Below are 8,641 nucleotides of genomic sequence, written 5' to 3' on the forward strand. Positions count from 1 at the left end.
AGAGGGATGGGGAAGGGTATGGCATTCCTTTTACTTTCAAATATGTTTGAATTTCCCCTTAATTAAAAGATTTAGATAAGGAGAAAAAGGTAGCTTGGCTTGGTGGCTCCCATCTGTAATCCCAGGACTCAGGGAGGCCAAGGCAGGTAAATTGCCTGAGCTCAGGAGTTCGAGCGAGTGAGTAAGAGTGAGACCCCATCTCTAAAAATAGCCAGGCATTGTGGCAGGCACCTGTAGTCCCAGCTACTTGGGAGGCTAAGGCAAGAGAATCACTTGAGCCCAAGAGTTTGAGGTTGCTGTGAACTGTGACACCACAGCACTCTACTGGCACAAGAAAGTGAAACTCTGTCTCAAAAAAAGGGGGGGGGAGGCCTTCTGGTAAAAGAAAGAAAAAAAAGTCTTTCTTGGTCTTCACTAGCTACATATGTAATAGGAAAGGCAGAGAGACAGAGGCAAAGTGTCCTGCTGACCGGAAGCAGTCACCTGCTACAGCCTCAGATTCTCAGGGACCTAGTTCCATGCTGTTCCTAGATCTAAGAAAAAATAAAGTTTTTTAAAAGTGGCCCAGTATGGTCCTTCAGATGTAGGAAAGCCCCCTGGGCCCTCTGCAGGGTAGTGTGGTAGGGGAGTTCCATCCTGCATGGGAACTTGTACAACGTGCATATGGACATGCACGTGCACACACCAGGTGTACACGCACACTCCCTGTCCGTGCTAGTTTCCTCCACGTTTTGACAGCTGGTAGGTTGACCATCAGAGCACCTTAAACCAGTGAGTTAGCTCACCGCCTATAGCTCAAGCGACTATGGCACCAGCCACATACACCAAAGCTGGTGGGTTCAAGCCCGGCCCGGGTCTGCTAAACAACAATGACAACTACAGCCAAAAAATAGCTGGGTGTTGTGGCAGGAGCCTGTAGTCCCAGCTACTTGGGAGGCTGAGGCAGGAGAATTGCTTAAGCCCAGGAGTTGGTGGTTGCTGTGAGCTGTGATGTCATAGCACTCTACCTGGGGCAACAGCTTGAGGCTCTGTCTCAAAAAAAAAAAAAAAACGCTGCCGAGTGTGTCCAGACCTGGCTGCACGTAGTGCCCTCTACGTGCTATGCCATGTGGCTTAGCCCCTCATCTGTAAAACGGAGCTGGTCTCTCCTACTTGGAATGGGGGAGTCACTCTCCACACCAGGCCTGACAAATAGGAGGCACCAGCATGTGGGGGGCAGAGAACAGGTGAGTGAAGGCAACCCATGTGGTCAGACTTCCAGCCCCCTCCCAGGTGGCTCTAAACAGAGGCAATGTGAAAGGGCTTTGGCCTTTGTGTGTGGCGAGAAGAGCCGTCCTCCCAGGGCTAGCTGCTCATCCTTTCTGAAAAATGGAAACCACATGAGAGCTCCCTTTTAACAGGTTATGGGCTTGAGCAGACGCAGCCTCACACAGACCCCGAGAAGAAGGAGCAAGAAGGAAAGGCCAGTGCACCTCTACTGTGGCCCTAGACCCAGTGTCCCTCACAGGCCAGCCTGCATCACCATGTGACTACCTGTTCTGGACAGCAAGGAGGTTCACTGAAAGTATGAGCTGCGGGAGTGTCTGCTGGTGCTTCAGCACCATGAGTGGCCTCCCAAGCATGTTATGGACCTCTGGGCCCAAACCAGTGAGCCCACTCTCCATCCTTGTAGCTGGGTCCTCCACAGAGCATTCTGCCATACACAGATGTTCTGTCTCTGCATCCAGACACCTCTAGCAGCACTTGGTAAACTGCTGACAGAAGAGGTCTTGTGTCCTCACTGAGGATGGACACGCCCACCAGGGCGCTCAGTCCCCACCCAGGCCAGTCAGAGCAAGAGCAGGCCGTGATGGGTCACCAGGCCAGAACACACACCTCCTGAAGCCTCCCACCCAACACCACCTCTTGCCACCAATTCACCAAAACGAAAGCAGATGTGCTCAGCAGTGCAGAGGCAGACCCACCATCTGCCATGGCTGGGCATGTGTTTACAGGTGGGTCTACGGGCTGGGCACTGGGGTGCCATCCTGAGAGAAAGTGCTGAGCACCCCCAGCCTGCCCCTGCACGTGTCGCAATGGCACCCAAACACTTTGTAAGTTTATGTGGTCATTTCCCAGTTTAAAACACATTTACTTTCAATGAGTCCCCCGAGCACGGGCACCAGCTCTCACATGGGGAGGCTGGTCCTTGGGGACCTGGGCAGCCACAAGACCACACCCGCCTCAGTGGCCCCAGCTCACAGAGCTGCCCTGTGGGTTGAGAGGCCTGGCATGCTGGAGTGTGGGCTGCACTCACTGGACAGGAGAGAGCAACAGTGACCATAGGAAGGGTTAACCCATTCCTGTCCTTGCAGGGAAGCTATGACCAGACAAAGCCAGGACAGATACCCCAAATCCCACCCTGATTTTGCTGTGCTCTGGAAGAGCTGGGAGAATTCAGAGTTTCATGGAGGTCTTAGTGCTTTGGGTGCAGGAAGAAAGACCGGCAGTCAGGACCTGGGAATGCAGAGCTGGGGGAGGGAAGCAGGGAGTGTTACAGGACTTTTCACGGATTTATTTATTTATTTATTTTTTTTTTTTGTAGAGACAGAGTCTCACTGTACCGCCCTCAGGTAGAGTGCCGTGGCATCACACGGCTCACAGCAACCTCTAAGTCTTGGGCTTACGCGATTCTCTTGCCTCAGCCTCCCGAGCAGCTGGGACTACAGGCATCCGCCACAACGCCCGGCTATTTTTTTGTTGCAGTTTGGCCGGGGCTGGGTTTGAACCCGCCACCCTCGGCATATGGGGCCGGGGCCTCACTCACTGAGCCACAGGCGCTGCCCCATTTTTTTTTTTTTTTTTTTGGTTACAGTTTAGCCGGGGTGGGTTTGAACCTGCCACCCTTGGTATATGGGGCCGGCGCCCTACCGGCTGAACCACAGGCGCCACCCCCTTTTCACGGATTTAAACCTAAGGGGTGCAGCCCCCACCTTAAGTTTGCTGACTGTCAATAGAAAGTAAGATGCATCCATATGCAAATATTTCCATTTAGACTTGAAACCAGGGGCTCAGGTGCTTGCACACCCATGTCTGCAGCCCCAGTATTCACAGTGGCCAAACTGTGGAAACAGTCCAGCTGTCCACCCACAGATGACGGACACACAGTGAGTGGTCCACACAATGAAGCGTTTTGATTTTGGTTTTTAGGTTTTAAAATTTAAAACTGCAATAAGTTGATGTCCATTTTTAAAATGTCTGGCTCACGTTTTCTGTACACAGAAGCCTCTTTTCAAGGTCATCCTCAATCTCAAGTAACTCTGCCTAGAAGGGTTATGGTGTGACACAGACAAGTTCTCAACTTGAAGCTCCTGGTGTGTCATCTAGGACTCTGGTCACCCTTCCATAAACCGCTATCACCACAGAGCAGGAACAGCCTCTCAGGACAACACAGATGCCACCAGTTATAGCCCAAGGAGGGGTCACTGCACTTGTGGGCATGTGTGGACTTCCGAAACATAGAAGACAAAGTATTACGAAAGATAAATATCTTTGCTGAGGCAAAACAGGCCAATCTCTTTTTCTTTCTTCTCGTTTTTTTCTTTTTTGTAATGTTGAGACTAGGACCTAGTCTCTAAGTCAAAATATTATTGGATGTGATGATGGCAGCGTGAAGGCGATGGGAAAATGTCCTATAAGCACAGCGAAGCTGCTGCTCCTGCACAGCCCCCAACTCCAGCCCCAGAGCCTGCCCTGAAGGTCCCAGGGTGAAATGGTCCTTCACCATTCAGACAGCAAAGTCTTAACTGACCGATTGAGTGAAGCCTCATGGATCACATGGATCATCTACTGATGGCCCTTGCTCTGAGCCCTCTCAGGCCACGGGGCCACATGTGGAGGACTCATGGCTCTGCCCTCTAGGAGGTGAGGGACACGTTCCTCCAGGGGCCCGACCCATGTATCCTGCTGTCCCTCTCTTGCTCCTAGACATATCCGGGGAGCCCAGCAGGTGTAGACTGGCAGAGTCCCCAGCCGTGGGCCCTGGACTCCATGCTGATGGAGGGTGCAGAGGGAGAGCAAGGGCCCCCTGAGATGTCCACGTGTAACTCCCAGAGCCTGCGAACGAGTGACCTCACCTGGAATCTTGGTCCAGCTGTGATGCTCGTTTATAAACAACAGAAATCTATTTCTCACGGTTCTGGAGGCTGGGAAGTCCAAAATGCAGGCAGTGGTGGGTTCAGTGTCCAGTGAGGGTGCTTTGTTGCTGAGTCCCCACAAGGGAGGGACAGAGGGCAAGAGAAGGCCAAACCGCATGTGTAGCCTCGCTTTCAAGGCCTGGATCCCACTCATGAGGGAGGAGCCCTCACATGTAGGCATCTCTTACATGACTGTAATGGGAATAAGCTTGTCGTCAGCCAACCTACACAGCAAGAAGACTCAAGATGTGTCTTTGGAAGAGGGTGCTGCACTGGGAGTGTGCATACCATAGCAAGTTGTGTGCCACTCAGGGAGGTGAAGGACAAAGGCTTTTCCTTTTTTTTTTTTTTTTTTTTTGAGACAGAGTCTTACTAGGTTTCCATCAGTAGAGTGCTGTGGCATCACAGCTCACAGCAACCTCAAACTCCAGGGCCCAAGGGATTCTCTTGCCTCAGCCTCCCAAGTAGCTGGGATTACAGACACCCGCCACAACACCTGGCTATTTTTTGTTGCAGTTGTCATTATTGTTTAGCTGACCAGAGCCAGGCTTGAAACCGTCACCCTTGGTGTATGTGGCTGGCGCCCATAACCACTGTGCCATGGGCGCCCAGCCAAGACAAAGGCTTTAAAAAGACAACGAGGTGTTGACTACAGAAATCAATAACAAGGTGACACTAGTCCAGGGCTGGACAAGTGTTTTTTGTGCCAGTTTCTGATGACCTTTGAGCAAGGTTGTGGTTGCAGACCTCTGTCATCGTGGCCTTCCCGGGCTCTGTTCGTCAGTGCTCTTAGCATTGTTGGCTCCCATTCAATGCTGACAGCTTTCACCGTTTCAGCATGAATTTTGGAGAGATGACATCATTCAGGCCAAGGAGACTGCAGCTTCCATTCTGTTAAGGGTCTGGAGATGGGCGAGTGTCCTGGCTCATCCGAGTCAGCCCCACATAATTACAAGCCCCCCACCACCACCACCGAGGAGGACAGTTGGGCCAGAGTCAGCAGAGGTGACAAGGCAGGGTAGAAGGAGGGAGACGCTGCCCACACTGATGATGGCGGAGGGGGCCCCAAGCTGGGAAATGTGGTGGCCTCAACACTGGAGAAGGAAGGGGGCAGGTCTCCCCAGAGCCTCTGGGAGGAGCCACCTCACTGACCTCAATTTAGCTCAGTGTGATCACTTCAGGCTCCTCACCCACCGAGCTGCACGAAGGTAAATGTGCCTCACTTTAAACAGGACACTGTGGTCTGCTACAGCAGCCACAGGACACTCGCTAACACTGTGGCGCTCTCACACTCTCAGACACGCATTCACACTCAGACACACACATACACACAGTCACACACATGCTCACACACACACATACAGTCTCCCTCACACAGGTACACTCACATTCACGCTCACACAGTCACACACATACACTCATATGCATGTTCACACACGCACACACATTTACACTCACTGTCACACACTCACATACATACACATACACACTGACACAGTAACTGGTTTACACTCTTCTTTCCTCAAATCCATCAGGAAGCAGGTAACTATGGTAGCCCTTTTGCAGACACAAGTCCCTGGGCGGCACATTAGCACCTGAGGGCTGGAGCCAACCTCCGGCAGGTGCTGCCCACACCTCCCTCCTCAGCCTCAGCCTCAGTTGGGGCTGTGACGCCAAACACTTCTTAGTTCTGTCATTCTCAACAATTTTTTTCCTGGAAAGACATGTGACAGGTGTTCACACACATGACATAGTGTTGTCACAGGGCCCAGGACGATTACAATTCCCAGTATACCAGGAAGGCTGTGCCTGTGACCTGGATGGGAAAAGTGGCATCTTCATCATCACTGGCCCCCAACTGAAAGTTAATATTTTTCTAAATTGTGAGTCTGGGCAACCAACCACTGGAACAGTGTCAGCCTGGGACCCTGCGGGTGTTTCCTATCACACCACGGTCGCCAGAAGTCACAGAGCATCATTCTACTCGTCACAGCTTCAAAATCACAATGACGACTAGACAGGATTGCATGATCTTATTCATATGTTCATAAAGAAGCAGCGTACTAATGTGCCATGATTTAGCATTTTCATGGAAGTATTTCACGATAATTGATTTCATTTTTAATTTTACTGTAGACATGAAAAGCATTATCTGAATCTCCCAGAAAGTCCTGGGCCCCATGGCTTCACTGGTGAATTCTACCAGCCACTTAAAGAACTGACCAGCTGGGTGTGGTGGCGCCCTTAGTCCCAGCTACCCTGGAGGCCAGGCAGGAGTGCTTGAGTCCAGGATGGACAGCAGCCCGGGCCACGGAGTGACACCTTGTCTTAGGAATTAACCCAGGAAGGAGGTGACATTGCTGAAAGAATGGACACACAAATAAATCAAAATATACTTTATGTTCATAGTGTGGTTAAGATGTCAATACTATCCAACGTGATCTACATATTTAATGCAATCCCTATCAAAATCCCAATGATGCTTTTTGCCTAAATAGAAAAACATCCTAAATTTAATATGGAATCACAAGGGACCATAGCCAAAACAATCTAAAAAAGAGCAAAGGTGAAGGCTCATGATGCCTGGTTTCAAAACTTACTACACAACTACAGTCAGCAAACAATGTGGTCCTTGGCATAAAAAGAGACGTGTAGAACAGTAGACTAGAATAGAGTGTCCAGAAACAAACCCTTGCATACATGGCCAGATGATTTTTTTTGGGGGGGGGGGTTTGATACAGGGTCTTGCTCTGTCACCAAGGCTGGAGTGCAGTGGCACAGTCACAGCTCACTGCACTCTTAAACTCCTGGGCTCAAGTGATTCTCCTGTTTCAGCCTCCCAAGTAGCTGGGACTACAGGTGCCTTCCACCATGCCCAGCGAACTCTTTTTCTTTTTATTTATTTTTTTAGAGATGGGGTCTTGCTATATTGCCCAGGCTAGTCTCAAACTCCTGACCTCAGGCGATTCTCCCACCACAGCCTCCCAAAACCCTGGGAGGTGTGAGCCACCACACCTGGCCTTCAAATGATTATTGACAAGGGTGCCATGACCATTCAACAGGAAAAGGACAATGTTTTTAACAAATAGTGCTGGGAAAACTGGTTCTCCACGTGCAGCAAGAATGCAATTAGACTGTTACCTAACACCATGTACAAAAACTAACCTCAAAGAGATCAAAGACCTAAGTGTGAGACCTAAAATGATAAAACCGTGAGAAGAAAACACAGGGCGAAAGCTTTGTGATGGGGCAGAGATGTCTTAGGTGATGACACCAAGGGCACAGGCGCCAACACAAAGGAGACAAATTGGACTTCTTGAAAATTAAAACATTGTGCACATCAAGGCACTGTCCACAGGAAAGGGGAGAGACCATTTGCAAATAATTTATCTGAAAAGGGATTAATATCCAAAAAGTAGAGAATACCTAAAACTCAATAACAAAAAAAAACAAACAATTTTTTTTAAAAAAAAAAGGGCCCAGGGCGGCACCTGTGGCTCAGTCGGTAAGGTGCCGGCCCCATATGCCGAGGGTGGTGGGTTCAAACCCAGCCCCAGCCAAACTGCAACAAAAAAATAGCCGGGTGTTGTGGCGGGCACCTGTAGTCCCAGCTACTTGGGAGGCTGAGGCAAGAGAATCGCGTAAGCCCAAGAGTTGGAGGTTGCTGTGAGCTATGTGATGCCATGGCACTCTACCTAGGGCCATAAAGTGAAACTCTGTCTCTACAAAAAAAAAAAAAAAAGGGCCCAGTGCCCATAGCACAGTGGTTATGGTTGCTGGCCACATGCATGGAGGATGGCGGGTTGGAACCTGGCTGGAGCCAGCTAAACAATGACGACTACAACAACAAAAAGATAGCTGGGCGTTGTGGCAGGCACCTGTAGTCCCAGCTACTCGGGAGGCTGAGGCAAGAGAATTGCTTAAGCCCAAGAGTTTGAGGTTGCTGTGAGCTGTAACGCCATAGCACTCTAACCAGGGCGACATAGTGAGACTCCATCTAAAAAAAAAACAAAAACAAAACACTTGATTAACAAATGAACAAAAGGATCTCTTGAACCCAAGAGTTTGAAGTTGCTGTGAACTATGATGCCATAGGACTCTAGCCTGGGCAACAGAGTGAGACTCTGTCTCAAAAAAAAAGAAAGAAAATAACTAGAGAGGGAGGAAACATTATCTAAGAAGGAGTGTTCCCCAGTTCCCCAAAGGGCACGTGGCCCAGGAAAGTCAAGTGCCTCCTGGCTGGGCCTGTGATGAGTCACCCACATTGAGAGCTTGGAAGAGGCCCTTCTGGCCTCAGAAGCTCCCAGCATCAAACTAGAGCCTGGTGCCTGTACTCCCGGAAGCTGAGCTATTCTGGGGACTGTGGAGGTGCCCCTGACACCACCAAGTCACTCTCTGGCTAAATGCCACCCTGTGAATTTTACACACTGGGGCGTCCACTGCACTGGGAGCCTCCAAGGCCGGGG

This window comes from Nycticebus coucang, chromosome 2 (genome assembly GCF_027406575.1).
Source record: "Nycticebus coucang isolate mNycCou1 chromosome 2, mNycCou1.pri, whole genome shotgun sequence".
NCBI lineage: Eukaryota > Metazoa > Chordata > Mammalia > Primates > Lorisidae > Nycticebus > Nycticebus coucang.